A 26,728-nucleotide genomic window follows, 5' to 3' on the forward strand; every position below is an offset into this window, starting at 1 on the left:
ATGCGTTAATCTACGCATCATTAGGCTGATTCTTACAATCATTTAGATTAGTCTCCTGTCGCTGCGATCAAAGTGTCCATTGTTTGGAATAGGAGGTTCTTCTTTGTTCTGCCCTCTTCTCCTCCTCCCCATTTGAATCCACGCTCCTCGTCCCTGATACCTCTCACAGTCAATGACTCCATCAAAAGGCCTGACAAAATACAGACAGCCCCCTCTCCATCACCCTCTGCTGCGCTGAAATGAGCTCTGGATCCGTTTGTTCAAGGCGAAGGGGCTTCATGGGCAGTGATGGGACACAGCGGCCGGCCTGTCCACAGAAACAAATGGCTCGCAACACACCTCATCTTCTTGTCTTTTTTTAGCATTATTGAGATTTCTTACACGCAAGACGGACATCAATCATTGTCACACTGCATGTATCGTCTCTAAACCTGCCAGTGTCAGAGTCCAAACTAGTTGGCAGTACAGTGATGGGGTTGATGAGATTTTTGTTTTCTATAGACTGTCACTGCAAAAGCACCGCCAGTCATCTTAGTCGTAAAATTCACAAAAACAACATGCGTTTATCTACTGCCAGCCATAAAAAAAATATATACCTTTTGTTTGTGTGGAACAAAGGAGGAAACAGTTTGATGGTGTTTGTACAACAAAATGTCCAACGTTGACATCAGAGACAACATTATTTTTATGTTTGCAATGAATCATGTGACATGTTTGTAAAATTGGTCATACTGACAGAGAATTAATGCTTTAGTTTTGGTTCATTATTACTTCCACCAAACAGTTTTGTTGTTGTTGTGGTTGGTTGGTTTGTTTGTCAGCAGGATTACACAAAAGCTACAAAACAGATTTACACAAAACTTGGATGGTGGAAGGGTCTCGGCCCAGAAGAGACCACATTAACTTTTGGTGTGGATCTGGATGAAGGGACGGGTCCAAGGACTTCTTTTCTAGCTAAATTGGACAGTTTTACATTTTCACTGAGACTAATGCATGGATCTTGATGAAAAGGCAAATTCAGGTAGAGTGGAAAGAAACAGAAATTGCCCTCAGGAGTTGCCGGAGACCAAAAACAGAGCAAAAAGGAAAGCGAATATTTGACGGTCATTTCTCACATCGACACAAACACAACGTAAGATGACTGCTAATGTGGCTCTGTATCAGCTGGTTGTGTTTGATCAAACAATTGCAAACGCCACAAAAATTCACCAATTCAGGTTCAATCAAATGGTTCTAATAGAAACCATGGCAACAACGGCACCCTACCTTTAAAAAGACAGTTATTTAGCCCAAAACTGTTATCTTTCTTTAATGTTAATCAAACCAAACCTTAACCACATCAGTGTTGGATCAGAAAACTGATTTATTTTTGCAGGTATTTGTAAATCCTGCTGACATTTTTCTCTTCTTCCCATTTCGTTCCTTTGCATGAGCTTCATATAAAACCCTCATGTCTGTTTCTATAAGCTTCTGAGGAGTAAACCAGAAGCTTAGGTTAGACATTGATGTTTGGCAAACGTATGCCAACAAGCGTTCGTTCACAGCGTGATGACCGACTGCTTGGTGCTGTCTTACGTCTTTTTTCTAACTCTGTAAGAATTTGCCCAGGACCGCACGACTAACATTATTCTGTCTGTGTGTCATTGTGTGCACAGTTGAGCAACCAACTGGAAAAAAAAATCTGCTCCTGCTGTGGTCCAGAGAATGGATTAACAAGATTGTTGCCTCATTGATGAGACCATTTCTCAGTCCAACAGGATTACCTAGCCACTTTACAGAAAACACAGCAACAAAGGACAATGACTTGGAGCATAATGATGGTGCATTTAGCCGCTCTCACTGTCTTGTTCATTCATTTTTTTTTAAGGAGTAAATGCAAAATCCACTGTTTACTGACCCAATAACAATAGCCACAACTCCAGGCAGACACACTTAAACTGAAAAGTGTGACGTTAATTGCCATTTAAATGGCCTCTTTTGCCTGCTAAATTGTTAGACTGTTTATATTCTCTTTAACAAGATTGGTAGTTTGGGAAAGGAGAAATGAATCCACGGTGAGATGCCGCTGAGAGGGAAAAGGGCACAATTAGTTTCCCGATCAATTTGCCAGGAAGAGGAGGGTAAAAATCAATACTCTGATTATGCATGAGGACGTCATCCGCTTACATTGGGATCAAAGCGTCAATGATCTAAGCTGGAGCAACCAGGGATCCATCTATACATGATCCATAAGTCATGTGTGGAGAGGACGACGGTGAGACAGGCCGACACGTATACAAAGGGATAAGTTGCAACACGATATGTAAATGGAGACAAGTTATCTTTACCCCAGGGCCTATGAAATGATGCAGGCTTTTATTATCTCATTTGTAATCAATAATGTGGAAATCCTCGGTGGGGGCACTTAGAGGTGTCCTTCGGGAATTCCCGCGTTTGCTTTTCAAACACGGAAAAAGAGGGAGTGGTCGGCTTTTATCTGAACGACTGGGGGTTAATGTGAGGATCAAAAGGCGACTGGTTAACGTTGAATACTCGCGCAGGTCTGGTGCCGAGACTGAGAATGAACTTGGCAATGCCACGTGTTCTCTTGACAGTCAGAGGAGATTCTTTGTCTGTGTGAAAGCCACATTTACACTTGATGAAGCAGAAAAGAGGCACCCGGAGGCAGAGACCCAGTCGCCACAATACATTTTCGTATTATACTTTTCTGCAAACCACAGATATTGTGAAACTTTAGAATTTTTTTAGCTTTCAGTTTTTAATCTTATATTGTCGCAGCTCTGTCTGGTTAGGTTTAGGCACACACACATTATGGCTTGTTTCAAAAGGTCAAGTAACCAGTGTTCCAACCCGTCAGCCCAAAGGTGGCTGCAGATCTGAAGCCAGTTAAGTTTTTATGATGATTTTTAAGTTGTTAGCAGTTCCAAAAAAAAATAAAGGACACTTTGCTGCCTTTTCTTCATTACCAGCTAGCTATAACCTGGGGCAAAAAAAACAAAAAAAAAACATTCACAATGACTAGCAGCATATTTTAAGTTGGTGCATTTTCTTGCAGTTTACTCAAAGCATGAGGTGATGTTGTGAATCAATCAGCGCACCTTAAATGTCATTAGGACATCGTTGACTATTCCATTTATTTTAGGGGGAGTTACTTCTTTTGCATGACATATGTTTTGGTGATTATTGGATCTTCAAATGTTGCTGATTTTACAACTAGATGATGCAAACAGAGCATTTAATTTCTTCACAGAAAGACAAGCGGTGGAAGCGGTACACCTTGCCTGCAGCTGCACTTCCAGGCATGAAGACAAACGACGGAGATGTTTCAGGGATCCTTTATTGACTTGCTCGATTTGCTTGCAGATGGCGTACTCTGGTATGAGAAAACAAATTTTGTGATAAACTGAATTTCTATCTTCTGTTGTTTATTGTTGTTCCACTGAAGGGCAGCCTTTTCTTTCTTTGCTGAAGTCTGGAATCTTTATTTTTTAGTGAATATTATTTGAACTCGCCCAACCCTTAACCTTCAGAAGCCACCAGGATCAAGTCAAACTGGTAGTGCCTTTTTAAAGACACATTTGAGCATGTAAGTAAAAGGTTTTCAATGCATAAAAACAATTTTGTGTTGTTGTTTTCAAATCTGTGACCTAAAAATCAGTTTTTGAGAATTGGGACACCCCTATTACATATTGTAAAAACCTTATTATACCTGTGAAACATTGTAATGTAATAATGTAGTAATGTTTTGCAGAAACATACGATGCCATCATTGCATTCTGGCAACTGTGCTGCAGTGATATTCCGAGTTTCAGGAAATCAGATCTTTTTCTATTCCCCTTTCGGAGGTCGAAGGATTAAGATGGAGCCCTAAGATGGTGCTCGTACCTCCGAACCACTGCTTCAGCTATTGTTACTCTTATATGACATTCAAAATGATAAGAAAGTGCAATAAACCCGAGAAACATTATCTGTCAGTGCCACTCTTTTTTGGGGGTTGTTTTTTGTTTTTTTTACACGCTACATACCACCGTTAAAATCATTCACTGCCCCCTGAAAAGGAGTATCTGAAATTGAGTAAGTCGCATTGCTGTGAATTACGGAGCGTTCCTGAATGGGACACATTGTTCTGCCCCTTTACAGAGAATGGGAAGCGGCGGACAGATAAGTAAGTGAGATGAAAGAGCGATGCACCTGGCAGGTCCACGCTCTAACATCTTTGATCCGCTGAGGCGAACATCAAAGACTCTGTTGGGGGCTTTGTGTGGACTCCAGCTCGAGAGGCACTCACCGCTGTAAGCACCAATCTGCAGCGTAAAGTGGGACCGAACAAGAGGGGAGGCTTAAGAAAGATGGTTGCTCCGCGGCTAAAATGACGACAATTGTTCCTTATCTTCCGTAAGCGAAAAGCTCAAAACGTGATCAATCCTGTGATAATAGGAGTGGCATTTCAGTGCGATTGCTGTCAGAGGAAGTGTTTGTGGGAACATAAAAAACACCCATCAAGTGTGTGCCGTGTGTTTACAGTTGGCTGGAGGCAGAGGGATGGACAGAGGGATAAGTGTTAATGGGTGCTGGTGTCCACTTGGACCACAGTGAAACACTAAACTCATGATCGCCCTCCACATACTCAGACTGCACACACGCATCAGCTTGTGACCTTTAACAGTGAAGCGATACCTACTCATCACCTCACCTCCTATAGGTTACACGTCTCAGAATGACCATCTGCTATATTGCAGTTATTTAATCAGATCATTTTTCAAGTCTTGAAGGAAAAAATAAGCAACGATTTTCGAAAAAAGTCTGACAAATAAATATACTTTTGAGCGTTGTCTTCTTTTTTCTATTCCATTTGTCACCTTGGGGCTTCCTGAACATGAAGAACAGCCTCGACTTGCTATTGAGACAGTGAACTATTAACCATGAAGTCCAGTTGGAGTAACAACATCAATGCGTTCAACGATTTATAATGCCTACAGACAGATTTTACAACTCTGGAAATGTATCACAGTGTATAAACTGTGTTCATGTTACACAATAATCAACCAGGAACTTGCATGCATTATGTTTCAAAGACAGTGTATCACAAGTCCAAAAACAGAGAACAATTCAGGAACACATGAGGACCAGGGAACAGGTACAGGAGATGCATGGACAGAAACAAATGAATCAAGAAAGTCAACACACGCTTCAATACAAACTATACCAAGAGGGGGTAAGATGCAGGTGTGGAGACACTGTGAGCAGAGCTGTGCTAATGAAGCTGATGTGAGGCAGGCGTGGGGGGGAGGGGATCAAGCTGAGAGGAGCACAAGGAACACAGGAGGACAACAGAACACAGGTGTGCAAAGTGACAACAAGACACAAGAAGATATGACTACAAAATAAAACAGGAAACAACCAAGACAAAAACCAAAGTCATGACAGGTCGATTGGAAGTCACTCTCAAAACAGCCTGACAGCTGAAACATACCACTGACAGACACACCGGACCTTTATGGAACGGTCAGTTGTGATTTGGGCTAAAAAAAACTACTTTACTTATATAACTTAAGCTACCAAACTACTCTCATCATGTATGGAAGTGCAGTTACCTTGTGTATATGATGTTTGTTTATAGAACTTCACCTGACCTCCTCCTCTGCTGCTGTAATAATTACCGCAGCCACTAGAGGTTGCTGCCTAACACACAGTCAACCCATCTGATTGTTTTTCTGATAAGGACGGGCTGGACATCACATTGCAGTAAAAAGTCGACCTTAATTCAACTGCTTTGCTGCATTGGCAGCCCGTTAAAAAAATAATAGAGGGGTGCAATTTGCATGCAAAGCCACTGTGGGTCTGACAACATCTCAGCTTACCATGAGCGAATACACAGATGGGACCATTTGTTTTAATAACCACAGCTGAGTTTTTTGTTTGTTTTTCAGAAAATGACATTTATAACATATATTAATTAGTCTAGTATTAATTGCTGTCATAAAACTAAAGCCCCTGAAAGTTTGGTTGTGTGGTTCCATCAGCATGAATTACACAAGCGTCAGGTGTCGCTGAGTCCTGATTGGTGCACAGAAGTAAGTGACATCACCTCGTTTCACCGGTCCGGCCCGTTTCAAAATCAGTGAGGAGATCACAGACATAACCACAGTAACAGTAACAGTAACTGAAATAAATCAACCTTGATGTTCACATAGGACCCTTTAAAAGGCAACAAAATCAACATATTTACTGAAGCGTCTGTTGAGAAATGTTCTAAAGTTTCACATGTCTACTGCCAACAAATTCAATTCAAACTGCCAACAAATTCTATTCAAAACTGAGTCAGTACTCTTTTGCATTGGCTGTTTCAAGGCTACCAGTCAGCAGCTCTGGCATCTTTATTTTATAGTAAAAAAAAAAGCATAATTTAAGTTAATATCTCAAAGTGCAGGAAAAGTATTAACATGTGGAAAGTAACAAATTTCATTTTTCGTCACCAGGAGATGTTATTGCAAAAAATTGGTTTAGCTTGCAGACTTTAACTGGTTGTATATACCTGATGAACATGGTGTGATTTCTGTAAAAAAAAAAATCTGTTTTTTTTTCCTTTCTTTTTAAAAAGTCAGACTACTTCTGCAAGTCCAGCTGAAACCAGACTTTTAAAGTCCATGTAAACATGTTGGTCCAACTGAATTCGTACTGAATGGCATTTCTCAAAGTCTGATTAACACAGTCAGATAATGCGGTTGGAAGTTTCATGTATACGCCTTAGTCGAACATGAACTGGCCTCGGAGAGTCCCTGCGCCAGGCATTGACCCCTGGAGTCCAGGAAGCTGGGAAAAACAACCATGACCATGCAGGTATGAGCACAATATATATTATGTATTGTACAGCGCCAAAAAGTCATCCATGTTTTCACCATTCTATGTGTCGCCCCTTAACTTGCTTGGTATGTGACGTAATAGGTGTACCAGATGCAGGTCCAGCAGCATGTAGCTGAAAAGTTGCATAGCGCAACCTACGGAGGTGTGGTTGGACATACTTCCATCAATAAATCGATTCTCCCCTGGTGCCTGTATACTTTGACAATGGCAGTAGTCCAGTTAATCGAGCTATGGCCGTAGCTCAACTTAAGAGCGAATGAAAACCTACTGACTTTTTCTTTCCAAAGTAACTGCCATCTACAACAGGAGGTGTTTAATGGGGAGCTGCACCTCTAATCTGCCCAATGGAGGAAGACTGGGCAGCTGAAAAGCCTTGAAAATTGATGAAAAAGGTTGAAATACAACAAAAGGATTGATCGAGGTGTTGGAGACCTACTGCATTTAGCAAGAAATCCAGCGGAAAATCATTTTCAGAGGGGATGTGAAATGTACAGTTGAGAGGGAGAGAGGAGGGATGTTCCGAGTTTGCTCTGAGAGTAAAACCAGCTCATAAAAGTGGTCGGCCCTGCAGTACACCAAACCTCACAGTGCATCTACTTGTGTAGTTTACAAGTCGTAGAGAAGTTGCAGATGTACTCAGAGCTGAATGAGCCTTTTATTGTGCAGCGAGCAGCTGTCCGTATGCAGCAGACAGATGCGGTTTATCAAAAGAAATACAGCTCACAAGAAAATGAAGTAATTAGTTCATGCACTTAGCAGATTGGCAAGATGTTTGACAAGAGATGAAAGAACTCATTTTATGGAAAGATTTTCAGTGATAATGACTTAAAGTTGTCTTTTTTTTTTCTTTTTTTTTGGAGGCATCTCTCAGCAAGTAAGTAAAAGTTAAATCACTAAAATCCTTCAGAACAAGGTTTATTTTCATCAAGTATCAGTGCGGCTCTTCGTGCAGGTTTCAGGTTCTACCTGAAGTTCATCTGCCAACTTCTGTTTAATTTATACAAATGGTTCCGTTCAATTTGTTGGGAATTCTGTATTGTTTTCCCATCAGTGTGATTTAATTAGCTGTGGGAGAACGGCAAGCTGGTTTGCTCAGTAAGTGGTTGGTGCACTGGCTGCGTTGGGGGAATACTTTGACTAGATGTAATTAAACTAGTAAATTTGCATTAAATGTTACAGTCCTCTGTGGTTGTTCAACTTAATTCTAATATAAATTGTGATAATGTTTGTCGTCTTTGTTTGCATTGGATGCAGTGTTAACTAATGGAACCATACAGAGATTCTGCAGAGGAAAAAGGTTTTTTTTAATGACTCTTCAGCAGATTACCAAATGTATACATACACAGTACAGCACGCAGTACATGTGTGGAGAAAACTGACACTACCAGAGCGACTCTGTGGGTGCCGGGTGATGAATGCTGATGAAGTGGTGGTCTTGCTTTATAGATGACATGAAACCATCTTTTCAAAAAAACGAACAAAGGAAAAAGTTTGGAGACATTCCTGTTGCTCAGATGAATCTACTGTGAAAAGGGCTTGACTGACAGCTTGTTGATAATGTTAAATGTGCTCCAGTTGTTTAAGGCTTTAGTGCTGACCACTCAAAAGGGTCAGTGTCTTGTCCAAGGACACTCCGAATTGCAGTCCGGAGGAGTTGGAGATCAAACGACAACTCTTGATTAATGGAGCCAGCCCAAGTTTTGCATGTAGGCTTTTTAGTGATTTTAGTGACAATGACAAGAGGGCAAAGTAGATGTGCTGACAAAATGGTTTGTCAAAGTTGTCATTGTTATCAGCTCTCGCCATTACTAAAGCAAGTATTAAAAAAAAGTAACTGTAACCATAATGATGTCGCTCTTTGGCAATTTCCACTATCAGCTCTGGGGAAACGGATTGGAGTATCATCCATTAAGTCTTTTTTAAAATAAGTTTAACGTCTTCTGATGAGGTATACAATCTCATGCTTTCTACTGAGCCCTATTTTTCCCAGCAAAAGCAGCATATAGACATTAATTTGAACATAAAAGTGGTGTGACTGACAACTCGTAATCTTTCAAATAATTGTAATGATGGCGCTATATAAAACCTAACCTATTTTATATATCAGACTTCAAATTCCCTTGATATGTATGCAGGTATATATATCTGACAAAAGCAAGAGATTAAAAAAGAAATCCTTCTGAATTTCCATGATTGATGACGTGCATGTGGGTCATTTTGGACTGGGAAAAGTGGGGTAAAAATTCAAGAATGCATGTAAGGTTTATTGAAGTTATTTTCTAAACAAAAAATCTAATATAATTTAATGAAGGTAATGCCTCCACATGTACCAAGTTTCTCAGCTCCGTAAAATACATCTGAACAGTGGAGGATGTAAATGAGAGGCGAGCCCACACAGCGGCAGACCGAGAGGAGTCGGCTCATCATTACTCCTGAGGATGCTCCTCTGATGGGCCGCTCATTGAGCTGTGGAGCAAAAAGGGCTGACGACTGTCTCCAGTATAATTGGACAAATGAATCAATTACATCAATAGCAAATTACAACATTCATAATTGATCCCCCAACAAACGCAGTATAGATCATCCTGCTGTTCGATAGCTATACCACAATATTCATGTTACACTGAGCATATTCAGGAACTAATTAAATCTCAAAGGAGCGGATCAATGTTTGAAGTAGCATGAGGGAACTATCGATCGTACAACCACGATCTCTTATACCAGTGATTTAAACCGCACAACGTGATGCGAGCATTTGTTTTGATTAATTTGTTAAATCTTCTCCAGGAAACAATATTAATGGAGCAGACAGAGATCACAGCAGCAGGGACAAGACGGTGAATCAAATAAGTCCATGTCACATGTGATATTTCCTCTGGAATGAAAATAAAATATCTTGTGCATCTGTTTCATCCTTATTATGACTTTTCACGTAATTGCATGAACCATTAAACTGCAATTAGGTATTGGACTCGCACTGAGCACAGAGCTGAGGACTTTCAGGAGCCCTCACTGTACAAAAAGAGTGTGGTCGTCAGCATGAGACGGATCGATACCACAGACAGCAGGATAAATGCTGATGTCTGGATGCGAAGACAGAACATTTCTGCCTGAAACGCAGAGCAGTTATGAGGCTGCTTTCTCTCTGGTTCCACTCCGCTCTCATCATGATGAAATGTTTCTAAATTGCTCTTCCAAAACAACAGCAGATAAATGTCCCGGCTCACTCTCGTACAATATTCATATTTCTGTGACAAAGCTTCAGAAGTTCATTGCTTATTATTTTTGCACAGCTGTCATATTTTCTTTCCTTATTTTTTTTTTTCTTCTCAGCTCTACAATCTCCACAATTACGTCCTCGAAAATGCAGAGAGCGGAAACCACAGAGGCAGTGAAGTCGAGAGGAGGAAAAGTTTTAAGTTTACAGGCCGACTGGGAAGCTGCAAAACAGATGAAAAAGTTTTAATGCCCTAATTTTGGGCTTACAAGGCTGACTCTTTCACATGGAAAATCATTGCCATATAGCTTATATTGTATTGAAAAAAAAATGTGTATACTGCCTCTGAATCATCAGAGGAATTGGCTTCAGCTGGTTTAAGAAAATTACCCTTATTTTGATTAACAGCATCCACAGCTCACTGGAAATAAATGGATCTGTCTATTTGGTGTCTTTTTTTACATTATTTAATGATATTGATATATCAAAGTCAATATAACATCTGTATCTACATTAAAATATCCGTAAATTCAATCTTATGCTGTCAAATTAATTGAATTAATGAACTGGTCCACTGTAAGAAAAACTTTCCTACAGGCTTCCTGACAGGCTGCTACAGTAAAAAATGAGGTCCGTCTTGTACGAGAGCTTGTCAACACTGAGGACAACGACACTGATAATGATGATTTTTGTCTCCCTCACTGATACAAATGGGTCGGACATAATATTGAAAACAGAATAGACCTAATTTAACAGCACCAAAAACAAAAACAGCCTCAAACAAACAAAAAAGGCTATTAGCTATGGCTAACTACCTGTTGTTTGAGACTGAATTAGTTTTTGCAACATGTACCTAATAATTTGGCCAGAATGTATGTTTTGCAGTATAAAATATGTAAAAAAAAAAAATATATATACGTATCACAATGTAGGGCTTCTGCAAATAAAGTCCACAAATGCAGTGTACTAGCTAGCAGTTAGCTAACGCTACACAGCCACCATCCGCTCATTCCTCTCTACATATGTTTACAAGCTGTCCAGTTTCACCAAGAGTAACGGTTTACAAATGCACCCTACATTTGAAAATAGCTTCAGCCCACCAAATCACTTTAGCTCCAATGGATTCAGAAGCTAAGCGAAAAGCTATTGAGAGCTGATGAGCTAGTTACCTTCTTCCAGGAGTTCGAATTTAGCCAGACTACTTCACAATTTAGTTACTTTTAATAAACTGAACTGCCAACATGTCAGCTCATCATAACGTAGGGGCTGTTTTCCATGTACAGATAAGTTTAAATTTCATATTGCAAAACATACGTAATGGCCAAATTATTAGGTACATGTAGCAAAACCTAATTCAGTCTCAAACAGGCCATAGCTAATAGCCTTTTTTTGGGTGCTGTTAAATTAGGTCTATTCTGTTTTTAATATTATGTCTGACCCATTTGTATCACTGAGGGGGACAAAATTCATAATTTCAACAGCATCACAAACCACAACCTTCAGTATCCTCATGACATGACTCCACTCAAAATGTTTCATCAAAAACCGAACATGATAACCTTTTACTGCTGGGTTGCTCCATTAGCTGCACCTAATAAACTGGCCGCCGAGGTATACAGTGTAACCGAGCAACAAAAAAGGTAGATGCAGGTCTAAACTCAATTTTTTAAAGTTCTGCCTTTGAAGGAGAGTCACTGAGAAGCATCAGGGTTCATCTCCCACAATGGGAAAAGGTTAAAATCCATTTACAGCTGAAAAATTGGTTGTGTCATTTAAAGCCTTGCTTCCCTTCCATCCCCCTCTCCGCTCGCTGACCTTTTTCTACTGTCCACGTCTCGGTGCCGGTTGGAGAGTATTTTGGCCACACTCCATCTCTTCCCAAATGAGGCCAACTGAGGAAGTGAATCAATGTGTTTTTCCCCTAGTCATAGGAAACAGCTGTCATGCTGTCGTCTGGTACAGAGCCGGGCTGACTTAATGCCAGAGCCGGCTGGGAGAGTCAGCGGGGAGGAGCGAGCCCCCCTTCTCTGCATCCGCTTGTACTAAACCCATCACCTGAGCGAATTCCACTTGCCATGCCTCCCAGCTACACTCACAGCACACACATATAAACAAAGAACCAGCCACGCTCCAGCAGGGTCCCCTCCTTGGCACTGCTGCTGTATTTCACAAGGTCTGTCCTAATTAACCGAGTATCACTTTTACTCGTCCTTCGGATCGTTTTAACTTTCATTCATGCAAATGTTGAAGGTCATTGTTGCAGGTGAGCGATCCGACACGGGGAAACAGAGGCGAGAATGAGGCGCTTCAAAATAAAAATGTGAAGTCGAGACAGGAGGATTTTTTTTTTTTTTTTCCCCCCAATGCAAACCTTCAGCATGTGTTTCATTAGCAGGACCTGACCTTATCTCCCAGGACCAAACCTTATCTCCCACAGATACCGCCAGCATGCATAATAGGAGCAGGCCCTTTGTGCCAAATGCTGCGGGGCAGAGCCCGCACCTCTCTCCTGGTACAGCCCCCCTTTCTTTACGCTCTGGAGCCACAGCTGTACACACAAATATTCAGACACTCAGGGATGCAGAAAAGCACACACAGAAAGACACTCACCCCCTCCCCTCGCGCTCCACTCCTCCTTCATGTTGCTCTTTGCCGCTAGATGCTGCCTTGTTATGAGTCAGGAGGTGATTGTAACCAGGCTTGCATGCTGTAAGAGACACGGCACGGTTTTATTTTTACCAGAAAGCAATAAAGGATAACAGTGAAATCTCCCTGTCAGTCATGGAAATGTATGCCGCTTTAATTGTTTTAATTAAAAGACAGGGAGCGCGCGCGTGTGTGTGTGTGTGTGTGTGTGTGTGTGTGTGTGTATACGTTAGCCTCAGCCCGTCTACGTACAGTATGTGTGTGAGCATCTGTGCAAAGCTCAGAGACGAGCGCAGGCTACCTGCTCCATATTCATGCCTGTTCCCCCATATGTGACCCTCCACTGTAAACAAAGAATATTAAACACGGATACTCAGAGGCAGCCCTAATGAACACACACACACACACACATTACTCACGGTGTAATGAATCGATGGAACTTCCTCTTTCATCAAATATTTATTGAAGTAATATTCCTGAGCCCTTCAAACCCGAAGCAACCGGAGCTGTCTGGAGTTTTAACGGCGGACGCGTTTCGGCCTCGGAGCGGCATCCCAGCACATCGACTCATTACAGGAGAAAAATATAAATCCTTGACTTATAATCAAATATATTAAGTCCACCAATCACCCCTGGCCAGGTGCATCAAATCACTGCTAAACTAATATTTAGTTGTTTCCTTCGTAACCGTAAAGATTTTTTTTTACAATATAACTGAAATAAACAACTTTAAAATCCTGTTTCCCTTGATAACACATTGAGTCTTATCATCTCCAAATCATCTGTCATAATGAGCGTACAATCTCATTAATCTTTAGAGGATGTATGAAGAGCCGCCTCATGACGACTGTGTACGAGAGTCGAGGACACCAGCAGAGCGTGACGGCAACGCAGGGTAGCCGCTGCCGCTACGGTTGTGAAGGCTGTAGTAACAGAAAAGCCTGCGGGCCCCCTGAGACCCTTCGTCTCTTTCTCTGAAGCTGAAGCGAACCAGCTGACAGGCTCCTATAGCCGCCTGGAAACCTCTGGAAGGCTAAAAACACCTTGGAAAAGTGACGGACCACAGCTGTCCCGGACTCCACAAACCCCCCCCTCGGCACCCATCTGCTGGGGCTTTAAAGCCCTCCACCTGGCTTTCAGTGCTTCCTCACAAAGGGCAGCAAATACATTCTAGTTAGTGTGTCAGACAGGGTGAGATATATCAGGAGTCCTTCTGAAGGCGGTCTTCCTGCGTGTACCTTTGTGACCAGCACCATTAGTTTTGCTTTTATTAACTCATTAGAGCATTTTGCATGTACACAAACTGCAGTGGTAGCCCCGCGCCACGTCTCAGCTTGAGGACAAATAGCTATTGGGCTCCCTCTATTGGCCTTCATGCACCCATCTGCATTCTGTCCAGCAGCAGGTTGAAAGGGCAGACGGGCCGGAGCTTCCTGCCATGTCCCGGACTTTCTGTCAAGAGGTGCTGTTAACTTATATTGAGCTCACACTATCACACTAGCCCACAGGCTTCCTTTACAACCCCAACATTACAGGCTTTGGTATAAGCATCAGGCCTTTCTTTATCATCACATAAATTAACTGTTGAGAAAATTATGCTGTTACATCTTGACATCGTAGAGGCTGGATGTGTGGATTTATTTGGAATTTTGTCTTTTGAAAATGACTCAAACTCCAACAGTTGCTGATACATTTGTCAATCAAGTGTTTCAGTTAGGACTGCACTAAATGGCAAAAACAAATCACATCTCAATTAGTTTGACAGATGTTACAATTGTGACTAGTAAAATCATGATGATGTGACATTTGTTGTCATCCATACTAAATTAAAAAAAAAAAAAACATTTCTCACTTCTGCAGAAAAGCATTTGTAAATCAGGACATCTCTGCAGATCTGCTGCACTCCATTGTGATGCTGTTTTGACATATTTTACCTTTAGCAAAAAAACTGAGCAACACACGCCTATAATGCATTATGATGCATCGTAAACTTAAGAGTAATGCCTATCATGTGCTCTATAGCCATAGTTATAAGCACTTGTGAATATTCATAATGCTTTGTTAACAATAATGGTAGCTCATTATTGCACATGTGTATCTAGTGCATTACCTGGTAAGCCATTGTTTGTTGGAAACTGGCTTAAAGCAACATTATGCAAGTTTTTTGCCTGACATGAACAACTTCAAAATCATGTTGATGGATGATAGATGTCATCACATTACATCTGTCATCACATTACATCTGTTTACAAACTGTTATAGACCTGAAATTTCAATTTACGATAGTGGTGTTGCACTCAGAAACTGTGGGGGGGCGCAAAATCGCACAACATGGCAATTTCTACATGATGTTTCTTTAGTATTAGTAAGTTCATTTTTTCAGGTTACTTAACTACTACAAATAATGACCACTTAGAGTGACATCTAAGCAGCTTGTAAGTTATTGCATCTGCATACACACAGATGGATTGTATTGCTTTAATTAAACACCCAATAGCCACTTATAACGCTTTATAATAATCACAATGTGTTATAACATGATTATAATGTATAACAGTGTGATCACACAATAACACATTATAGGTATGTATTTAATATATGACATCATAATAAGTTATTGTGTATTCACATTATGAATATTCACAAGTTCTTATAATCGTGATTATACAGGACCATAGGCGCATTATAGCACCGGTACACATTCTGAGTATGTTTATAATACATTCACACCAGACATTGCAGCCTTGACGGTGACGTCATGTTGTGATTTTGATTGTATTTGGATTAATTGTGCAGCCCTAGTTTCAGCTCTGCCAAACAAAACTTCAGCCACAAAGCACAAGTTCCTAAAGTTGTTGAGATGTTTTCATCTTCCTGTCGAGTGGGTCATAAAATCAGCCAGAAGGCTGCTACATTAGATGATTCTTTATTTCATGCAGCATCCATCCTCTTTAATCCTCTAAGCTAATGTTTGTCTGACATGCTGGTCTTTGGGCCAGGTAGCACTGCTCTCTTGTTATATTACCTGCACTTACTGCTGCGTCCCCTGTTTTAATTAGATAACAGCCATCCCCAACAATTTCCTCAAGTCAATATTGTTGCCAGGGAGCCAACTTCTGAAACACAGTCTCCTAAAGTGATGAATTATTCATGGGCGAAAGCAGCAGCGCCCCAATCATCCATCAACATCAGGGGTAAATACATAAACAAAATCATTCACATAAAGTCAGCCCTAAATCTTAGTTTAGTCGTTTAGTGTGCCGCCTGTAACACTGCACTTACTATTCCCATTCCGGAGAGGTTGTGGAGCAACTAATATGGATTTAGCCAATATACCTGCGGCTCAAGGAACACAATTCATTTTCTGGACAAGTACAGGAATGGTGGAGAAGTGATAGCATTGAATAAAGCTTTTGTTGAAAGTCTCTTCTAAAGGCTGTCATGGCAGAAAGTTTGTGTCTTTGCTGTAGCAGCAGAAAATAACTGTATAACTTTATAATAAGCTGAAGCCTGGGTTCAATACTCGACACCGCATGGAGCTAACCTGCTCGTCTATCTCACAGATGCCTTGTGAAAGACACCTGATTACTTTCAGTGTACCGTATTGACATTTGTGCAGAGGTGTCATATCACATTCACAGAACATGCTTGTTACCTGACTTTGATATCGAACCATGAAGTTTTCCTGACATCATCACAACTAAACAAGTGTTTTCTGTGCATAAACCTAACTAGAGTACAGGGCTTCAGCTGATAACACTGCACGATGCCGACACCTGCTGCATGTCTATCTCAGAGACACCTCATGAAAGACACCTGATTATTTTGCACCTCAGGCCGCCTTTTGACCACATCGCTCCAGACAGCAGACACACTTTATGAAGCCGCTCAAGCGTAGTTAACACAGTCGATGGTCTCCGGCTGTCACTCCAAACGAGAAGATCATTTGCGCTCCCCGAAGACCCGAAAGCAAAATCCAAGCGGCCATTTTCAGATCATGACACAAAATCCATAGAGTCAAACATTATGAGTAGATTGGATGTCAGGCCGAGTATTTGATCTTATGACAGGTTACAGAGCCACTCTGAATCCAGGGCTGACAGAATCGGTTACCTTCATTCTCCAAAGTGTGCGAGACACCTGGATGAACAAACCGATCCTGCGCGAGTACACATTCAGGGGCAGCGGTGTTCACGTCGGGGCCAGGGGATAAAACAAACAACCATAATAGAGTCTCACATCTCAAACAAAGCCGTTTGGTGCTTTGTCAACAGCGTGCCGGCCACTGGAGGGGCCACTGACATTTCAGATGGGACATATGTTAACCCCCCCAACATCCAGCCTCTCAAATATTTATGATATATGTATGTGGGGGGGGAGCAAGCGAGGAGACATGTTTGTGGACTTCATAAATAATTGGACTTGGAAAGGTTACATTTAGCATCAGCTGGACAGAGGAAGACGTATAAATTCTGCAGGGGCCCATTTATAAGCATGACCGTGAGGACACAAGTGATATCTATACTGATGCACACATCTTTATGCTCTCTCTCTCACACACACACACACACAGAGACACACACACACACACACACACACACACACACACACACACACACACACACTTCTACAACTACAGAGGTTCAGAGCTGCCAGATTTTTTACATTTTTTCTCATAATTCAGAGTTCAAAGTCAGAATTCTCTCTTTAAACTCAGAATTAAAGTCAGAGAAGAAAGTCAGAATTACAATTTTAAAGTCACGATTTTGAAAAACAATAAAATTGGCCCTAATTCTCTTCCATATACAACAGAAATACATATTTTTTACATGTTTTTTTGTGGCTAGAGGGTAATATCCAGTATGCAATGAATAAAATAAACCTTTATTCTACATAGAAACTACAAAAAAGTATGTATACTGATGATGAAATTAGTCAAAAACTACATACACAGTATGTTAAATAACTTGTAAAAAAAAAAAAAAACACACATAAGTACACGCCTGAATTATTTTATAATTGGTGTAATCTCCGAGTTAATTATTTCACTATATTCCGAGCACTGAGACAATCCACGTGGGATTCTTTTTCCTCAACTAGCCTCATTTATAAGCAGCTCAAACCTGGCTCATTTATCTGTTGAAATTATTCAACGGTGCATGCCTCATTAATACAAAAAAGATGACTGCGTTCACTTTATTTGCAGGGTAGACGCACCAGACTGAACTGTATTTTCGAGTCACATTATCAATCAAGTCAATCCTACAAGGTAGAAGGGGAAAAAAATGATTAAAAAGGAATTCAGAGCAGACTTTATCCCGGTCCTGAACAGACTGTTTAACTCGGTGCCAGAGGGACAGACAAGCATCCCCAACACTTTTCTTTGTCTGACCTTTCCTGCCAGGATGTGGAGGGCTTTTTAAAAGAAATGGAAAGGCGGGAGCTGATGGAGCGATGTCTTTAATGAGGTATGCTGGGGCTGTTGTCTCTCCATTTAATTAGACAATTATGCAGCCTCCGACGGAAGAGGGAGCATTCGGGGTCACAGGGGAGGGGGGGCGGGCGGTGCCACAATGCCACCCCGTCACATACAGAAGTGTAGAGGCTAAATCACAGGTGAGTCCCTCTGGGGCGCAGCACAGACCTCGCTCTCCATTTGGGAGCCATTACGGGCTCATTGTATTTTAAATTCAGTTCAACTGTCTTTGTCCACCTTCATTCTGTTTTTGATTAGGCTGGTAATTACGAATCCACAAAAGACCCCGGCAGACACCAACACCAGCATCGCCGCAGTCCGACGGTGCTAAATGGCCTTTTCGTCAACATTTGAACTCCGCGGCGGACTCAGAAAACAAGCAACCTCAGAGAAAGTACGACGGGACGACTGCTGAACCTTCTGCCGCGTAAACAAAGCAGGGTATTCGAAGCAAGATTTCATTCCACCAGTGACTCATTTTGCACCAGAGAATTGTAATTACAGATTCACCGCCATCTGGTATCCATGCTTGTCTCTGCCCATTCTTCAGCGGTGCCAAAGCAGGCTCTAGTTTCCTCCGTGGTGAATTGCCTTAACCTCGTGTCTGCAGTCCCAGCGGATGTGTCACTACACTACACGCTCAGACGGGCAGAACCAAAAGCACAACGCAGTAGGTTTAAAGATATACAAGTGAGGTGAAGGTTGAGGTAGCACGGATCCACTTCTGAAGACGGACCATAACTCACGTAGATGAATGGTCAGAAATCTTGGCCAATGATGAGGAGAAATTCATTGTGGTGATGTATGGAAGGCTTCTCTCGGAGCGGTGTTATTTGTACATATGTCAGCACAACTGAATGTCCACCATTTCCTTTGTTTTATCTTTTTTCCCCCCTCTAGCAGAGATTACACTGAACTACAGTACATTAGCGATATTGACATTTTGAGAAATGGTTTATAATTTCTTTTTTTGCCGTTAGCTGAGCAGCTCCATACAATTCTCCATCTGTTTAACTACCTTTTTTTTTAAAGGAACAGTCTACATTAAGGATAGAATATATAACATTTCGATGTCTAAAAACAACCAGACCTTTTTTCTAATATGTGTTGAGTTACATTATCCCAGATCTGAGAAAATCTGTAATTTTACTCAAACTGTATACTTTTGGTCACCAGTCAGAGCCAGAAAGCCACATTTTTAAGCTTTATATTGTCCGCGAACCTGATTCTGTGAGAGTAACATCAGACAGATTTCCATCCCCAGTGGTGGTTGTTTAACTATGAAGATGCCTGTGATTCTGCGCTGGTGCAGGACATCATCAAACCAGTCTTTTGTTTTCATTGTTATGATTGAGAGACCCAGAGCGTCAGAAGATACATACTGTGCATTTGATCAACATTCAAACAAATGTAAATGAGTTAGCTGAAAGGCTAGTTTCACGGGCAGTGCTTTCGTCTGCTGATTTTGAGCATCCTAGAATGGTAGAAAAATAACAGGTTCAATAGTTTAAAACACTACATTATGGTGAAAAGCAGATACAATGCAGTTAAATAACTCAAGTGGGCAAAATCCAATTAGCAGATGTTACGAGAACAGTATAGGGTGGATAAATATAGCCTGTGTTGACAGATTCGTTCTCATCACGCCATTTCCTGACAGTACATTTAAATGAACAATATAATAGAGACCAATTAACAGCAACCCAGTCTTGGTCTCACATGTCGAGACTCATTATCGTTGTGCTATAAAGAGGAACAAAAGCACACTAGCTTGTTTCTATCGCTTTGCACCAATCACAGTTTTCTCTGGAATTGCAAAAGCCAAGAAACCTATAAAATAACGAAGGCTCAGTGTGTCACCAAGTCTTGCTTTGGTGCTCTTCTGATGAGGAAAGTCCTCCAGAAATAGAGAAGAATACACTTCAGGATTTAAGATTTTTTTTTTTCCTGTCCAAATGACTGACAGGGCTGATGAGACTGCAATTACACTGTTAACAGGAGCCTTTCCTGAACAAAATTGTACCAATTGTACACATTAAAGTGTGCGTCAGAGGAAGATGCATGTAATCTGATAAACTGCCAAACAAAAAACAAATCCCAGAAAGCTCTCTGGAGTCGTCACAGAAAATGTTTGGCAAAGTGAAAATCTACTGCATCTTTATACATTTACTTCACACTGTATGCGCACAGTCTCGGGAAAGAAATCACAGCTGCAGCTTCCCAGATGACCATAAATCTTCATCAGCCTCCAATCTTTTCCCCGCACATATTCATATGCAATTCAGAAAATGAGCGACATCTCCCAGGGAAGCAGTCGCCCAGCAGAGAGCCTGTCTGTGCGTCATCCTTCACCGCGACCAGTGTAGTTAGAGAATAACAAGACAGAGGAGGTTGAAAAAAAAACAAAACACTGTCCTGCACAATATCCCAGCGTGAGAGACACTCGCTGTGTGATGGCTGGAAGCTGCTCGGTGAGACAATTAATCCATCATTACCGCCGGTTCACCTCTAGTTCAGGCTGAAGACTGATGATAGCGCGCAATCACAGTATGGCCTGTGTGTGCTTAAGTGAGCAACTGCAGGCTGTGTGGATGTGCTTGGATTAAAACATACTGTGGGGAATTTGCTCCTGAAGTCACATGTTTAAATAGACACAGTGTGGTGGTGGTGGCGATGTCACTTAGCCGGAGCGCTATGGTGGCACAATGCAGCTGTTTTCCTCCAGAACAACAAATAGTGATCATTTTCCTACCACAATCAACCTGCATCCATGAAAAGTTGCAGAAGTTAAAATGAAGACATTAAGCAACATGATATGAGGTGATGCCTCATTCCCTCTAATGGCCTTTTAGGATTCTAACTTCTTGTCTGTGTGTGAGAAGCCCTGCAAGCTTGTAGCTGTTCAGGTTTTGCACCATTCACCTTCATCTGCATACGAACAAAAGGAGACACTTGAGCAGAAATTGGCACATTCCTCCCCCAGACAACGAGCCGCCTGGCCGCCTGGAAAATAAAACCTCATTAAGAACCCAGAGAGGAGATGATTTTAACGTTTCACTTAACCTCCTTCACCCTCCAAAACTGTAAGCATTCACAGGTGTGCCGGCTTTTCTGGCTGTAAAACTTTCCAAGGATAGTTGTTTTTTTTTTTGTTTTTTAGAGAGACAAACTTACTTTTGGAGGACAGTCTGGAGCCTCTCCACGGGCTCCTTTGTAAACAGGAAAACAATCCGTTCCAGACTCAGGTGCTGGTTGATGTTGATCCCAAGCTTCAAGTTAAGTCCGCTTCCTCACTTATTTCTGTATATAGCATCTCGACGTGTCTTAACAAGTCTGTGTTTTGTGCAGAAGGTCACAATAAATGAGAACACTACTCAAAGCAACAGCAGCAGCACAGCCACATGACGAGCACACGGGCTGACTGTAATGTATGGTGGCTGATGAGGGTCAAACAGAGTTTCCTGACTTTTCTAATTGGGATACACAACACCTGTCGAAGCCTGCAGAGACAGAGTTCATGCATGTGTGACCATGATTCACTGTTAAAAGCATTAATATGAGATTAAAGAAACAGTTTACAACACTCTTGAATTTTAAAGGCAACGTTTAAGATTTTAAACACGGTCTTAAAAACTTGGATTGAAGCTCAAATCAGCAGCCATCCTTCAGAGTTCCTGCGCCACTGTTGTGTTGTTAAAGGAGTTTGAACACTCCTGATATTTGCATCGGTGGTGATGAGTTGGATGTTGTTTTAAAGACACTGAATTTGGTTATCTTTGTTGGCTGTGTTTACAGATACCAGCGCTGAATGAAAAAAAGGCTGCTCGAAGGACATGAAACATCTCTCGCATTTTCTTTATCACAAACAACACAAGGAACTGATGTAAGCCCCCCCCCCCCAGATGGCAGACTGTGACTCAAGGGAAAGCAACCAGCTGCAAAGGTTGTAAAAGGTATAAGGTACAAAAAAAAAGTGAAGAGAAAGAAAGAAAAACACTCCAAGTCAAAGCACCCACTCAAACTGGTTAGAACCTGAGTGCAGCTAGAACTAACATTTATTATAGTGCATGTCTTTTAGAGGGAGTTGTATGACTGATATATATCTTGTTCTTTATGTGTCCTACTGGATGTTGAGAGTGTGTTTTGTGTGTCACCTGGATTCCTATTTTCTGGGGTATATACAGTATGTGTTTGGGAACGATAACTTCCTGTAAGTGGAATTTGAAGGTTAGCTTGGACATTTTTCAGCCGATATTGTTTTATGTATGACTGCGGTGCCTCTCTAGATGCAGGTCTATCCATCTATTATCTGTGACCGCTTATTTTCTGCAGGCTCGAGGGCAGCTGGAGTCGATCCCAGCTGGCACTGGGCGAGTGGCAGGGTAAACCGTGGACAAATCGCCAGTTCATCACAGCGCTGACATATCGGGACAAACATCCATTCTCACTCACATCACACCTAAGGGCAAATCTGAGCTGCCAGTTAAGCTAACGTGCATGTCTTTGCATAAATAGGGGGACAGCTAATCTCCAAAGTAGCCACTAACAGCTGCTTACTCTACCTGTCATTAGCTAATTAGCTCAGTTAGCCATGCAGGTAGCAGTCCAGACTGGGATCTGAGGGACCAGGGGACTCGCTGGAGGGGCTAGCTGGTTAGCATGCTTACTTGAGTAGATAGCTCTGTAATATGTAGATATCATAACTGCAAAACTGTTTCTTTACATTCTAGTAGTAGTAGATAGTTTAAGTCAATTTTTTTTAATGTTCTCAACTAAACTTCTTTCGTTGTGCACCTTTAATGCTGTCAAAAGAGCTGCACTTATGGTGAATTATTCCTTTAAAGATACAATATGTGACTTTTCTGCATTAAAATGTCTAAAAAACAACTGTAAGACCTGTGTTTTATATTTTGTTGTCACTTCTCCAAAATGTTTCCAACAATTCAAACCCAGAGAAATCTGTAGTTTAATAAACTTCTCGATCAAGGAAGAGAACAACTCCCATGATCCCGTGCTACTGCATCAAATTACGTCTTTTTCTTTATTTTTTTTAACACATGTTCCAGCATCACACATCATTCAGATGAAGTGATCAGATTTAAAGCTGCAGTACTGAGTAGAACAATCTATATTCCTTTTACATAGTTTTTTATCTGTGCACAGTTCAACATGATATAGTCCGTGTGGGTTTGTACTTGATTTTTAAATGGAGTTCTGTGGGTGTTAACCATCAGCAAGTGTCAAGCTTTACCTGTCAAAGGCTCAGTGGGTGATTGAAAATCTTAAGTTTTCAGATATGCTTTAAAGGACTTCTTGCAAAATTACATATATTAGAGAAGGACCGTTAAATATATGCAGAGACAGTTTTTTTATATATATTTTAAAAAAAAACATCTAGCTCTACATGTAATCATTTTTACCACCAATTGGATGAAATTGAAGAAACGAAGCACAACAGAGCCAGCTCTTTTTCCCAGGGACGGAGTTAGTGTCAGTCCAGCAGGACTGGGTCCAAATCAAGACCGAGTCCAGTTGGAATCGCATGTATTTTTAAAGCAGTCCATCAGTCTCCTCTTAGATAGTCCAGTGTTGCTATTCCACTCACGTCTGATTCAAAGATTCATGTCCCACAGGCTTTGTGTTGGATACTTTGTGCAGTTTCGGGGGTTTGTGCAGTATTATTCTGAGTGTTCACACGAACCACACACACATACATCGTAGCTGCCAGATAAAACAAGAGATTATGGATCTTGTGTGCTCAAATTAATCACAAAAACACACATACACATACGAGACAGATTTTTTATAACAGTAATTAATAATCAGAATTTAAATCTTTAGCATTGGACCAGAGCTTTTGTTGCATATGAAATCCTGCATTCATGAATATCAATTAAAGGCAGACATGATAAAAACACTAATTTGTTTATCTCTCAGTGGTGCACCGCAATATCCTGGGCTTTCACAATAATTCATGAGGGGGCTCCGTCTAATCCATTCTGAGCAAAACACCATATGCCAACGAGTGCACACATACGCGGGGCACCGAGGCCTGCGAGCCCAACGTCCGGGCTCGATGGATTTGTGTTGATTTTTTTTTTTTTTTCCTCTGCTCGCGGCTCAAGGTCACACTTCTCCGTGACTCCGCGTGGCCTCTCGATTCCTGCTGCACGCTGCGTTCTCACTGAAGGCCGTGCTGCCTCAGCTTTCTGTCCCACAATCTGCAAATGCTGCCCTTGCCCTCTCGACCTCCCAGAGCTCAACCTGTCAACCCGCACACCCCCAGAACCCCACCGCGAGGAGGGGGTGGAGAAGATATAAAAATGGAGGAAAAGAAAGGAAAGAAAGATTAAGGAAAATATGAGGGAGGCAGGAATGGGCTGTGGAGCAAGAAGACAGAAAACAATTTAGAGCTGTAAGAATGGGGAAAAGCCAAAGCGCTGGAGATTGAAAGGCCCCTTCCCCTAATTTGCACCGTATTCATCACCTCGGAGGGCAGACACGCTCATATCGCTTTCCATTCACTTCCTCACCCTTGGCTGCAGGTCAAAGGAAAAGGCAATTTCCCCTCAGCCCATGTACAAGCTGCTCCATTCCTCATGGATAAACTGTACTTTTGAAACGCAGAGAAGTGAGGGCATTCATCACCGAGCCAGCCCTCCTCCTCCTCCTCCTCCTCCTCCTCCTCCTCCTCTGCAGGAAAAGCTGGAAGAAGCACACACATCTGATTAATAACTTTCTCCTTGTGCAGTTAAAGACCGCTCGGCAGGGCCACTGTCAGTCAGGAGGGGCAGTGTTGGGCGCACTGCCCACCTAATTCGCTTACTGAGCACTGGGCAGCGTGCCCACCTGCTGAAGACGCAGAGCAGACTGACTCAGGCTGTCAGGCTTTCATCTTGGAGATCCACCATGCTGGGCTTGCCAATGAAGACACCAGGAGTCTGTTACAAATCCACTCGAACACTCTCCCACACATCTTCAGCTGGGAAAAGAGAAGAACTGATGGCAAGTGAAAGTCAACAGAGCTGAGTAAAATGCAGCCAGGATTTAACAGATGTCAGTGCAGATGGATATACTTATATCTGTGGAGGCAAATGGGTATACGGTGTGACGCTTTATTTAGACGCTAATATAAAGAAAAAAAACACATTAAAAATAACTCAATTTTGTCCCTGTCAAGATGGCTGCCACATGCCGCAAAAAGCAGAAATAAACCGTCATTTGCAAACACGAACGGAGCCGTTCCTCTCTCCTATCCAACCAAATTTCCATCTCTCACTCACATGCTGGATTCCTCTCTAAAACATCACTTCTACTTCAGAGAGATGGAGAGAAGGGAGAGAGGGCTGGAAGTAGATGGATGATGATTATTCAGGCACACTCTCTCTTCTCTTTCTCCTCTCTCCATTGATCCCGTCCCATCAGAGAGGCTATAAATATTAATAGGGGGGCTTTGTTTTAGCAACCTGTGTGAAGATCAGAGCGCAGAACAATAGAAGTATCTGGACATGTATTTCTTTTTTTTTTTGCAGGCAGACAGGCAGGCAGGCAACCTGCCGAGTGTCCTTGGGGGAGGGGAGCCCGCGGGGGGAGCCCAGCCCTCAGCCCAGCGCCTCGGGCTCAGTGCGTTCGAGTCAAGGGCAGCTCAAGGGGAACTGCTAATGTGGGAGACCTGAGTCTGGTTTAAAATTAGCCTATCGCAGGCTGAATGGTGCATGAAATCGCACACAAACACACATGAAAGTGCTGAAGATACACAAAACACTTATGTACACTTGTGTTAGATCTGTGTGTATCTACTCCACAACAACAAATAAAACAGAAATTCAATTATTTATATCACTCCAACATTCCTCTCTGAATCTATTTGCAGTTTCTGAAAGGGTCGGTTCACCAAAATCAGAAAGAAACACATTTACTGACTTACTGCTAAAGATATGGAGCCATGCAGACAGTTTCCAGTTTAAAGGCTTGGTTCAACATTTTGGGAAATGCAAAGGCCAGACTGCCCACCAGATCTGTATATATAAATATCCACATATCCAGATTGATTTAGGAAGTCTGGCGTGACAAGTGTCTGACCCAATAGATGAAGACCCAAATGCACGACTCATAGAAAGTTTGGTTTCCACAAAAAGGCAAAAAGGTAGACTACTGAACGTGGTTCGGTTCACAGAAAATCAGTTAGCGTAGCAAACGTACCCAAAGGGCCAATGCAGGGTCAACAACACCAAGAAATAAAGAAAGAGAGCGAATGCTGGGGCGCCTGCAATGAAAAGCAAAGGGCGAACTGGCAGAGAAGAGAGGGAGCACGCAGATTAAATACACAAGGGAGGTGGGGATAATTACACACAGGTGATACACATCGGGAAGGAGGAGACAATCGCACCGGTGGGAAACAATCAAGGGCAGGAAGGTGATCTGAAACAAGACGAGTGTCAGACACCAAAACAAAACAAGAAACATGACCTAGTGCTCACAAGACATGATATGGACGACAAAATAACCCCCCAGATTTCTACAGA

General features: G+C 41.8%; 2 long non-coding RNA genes across 7 annotated transcripts in view; both read right to left on the minus strand.

Annotated features, from left to right (window-relative positions):
* LOC119007346 overlaps positions 1-21,878 on the minus strand; it is a 39,589-nt gene extending 17,711 nt beyond the window's left edge. For both annotated transcript variants that reach the window (XR_005071106.1, XR_005071105.1), the window contains exons 1-2: positions 21,378-21,878; positions 12,692-12,788 (exon numbers count right to left, since the gene is read on the minus strand). This is a non-coding gene — a long non-coding RNA (uncharacterized LOC119007346). The remainder of the gene's footprint in view (positions 1-12,691; positions 12,789-21,377) is intronic.
* A 2,113-nt stretch (positions 21,879-23,991) lies between these two features.
* On the minus strand, positions 23,992-26,507 carry LOC119007140. Of its 5 annotated transcripts, XR_005071040.1 has the most exons (4): positions 26,406-26,483; positions 26,131-26,221; positions 25,017-25,185; positions 23,992-24,908 (listed from the first exon to the last, which is right to left on the minus strand). It is a non-coding gene; the product is annotated as an uncharacterized LOC119007140 (long non-coding RNA). The 5 variants fall into 5 exon arrangements; XR_005071036.1 differs by lacking the exon at positions 26,131-26,221 and having other exon boundaries at positions 25,053-25,185; positions 26,406-26,507; XR_005071035.1 differs by lacking the exon at positions 26,131-26,221 and having other exon boundaries at positions 26,406-26,507.
* Positions 26,508-26,728: the final 221 nt, after the last annotated feature.

This window comes from Acanthopagrus latus, chromosome 2, assembly GCF_904848185.1.
Source record: "Acanthopagrus latus isolate v.2019 chromosome 2, fAcaLat1.1, whole genome shotgun sequence".
NCBI classification, from domain to species: Eukaryota; Metazoa; Chordata; class Actinopteri; order Spariformes; family Sparidae; genus Acanthopagrus; species Acanthopagrus latus.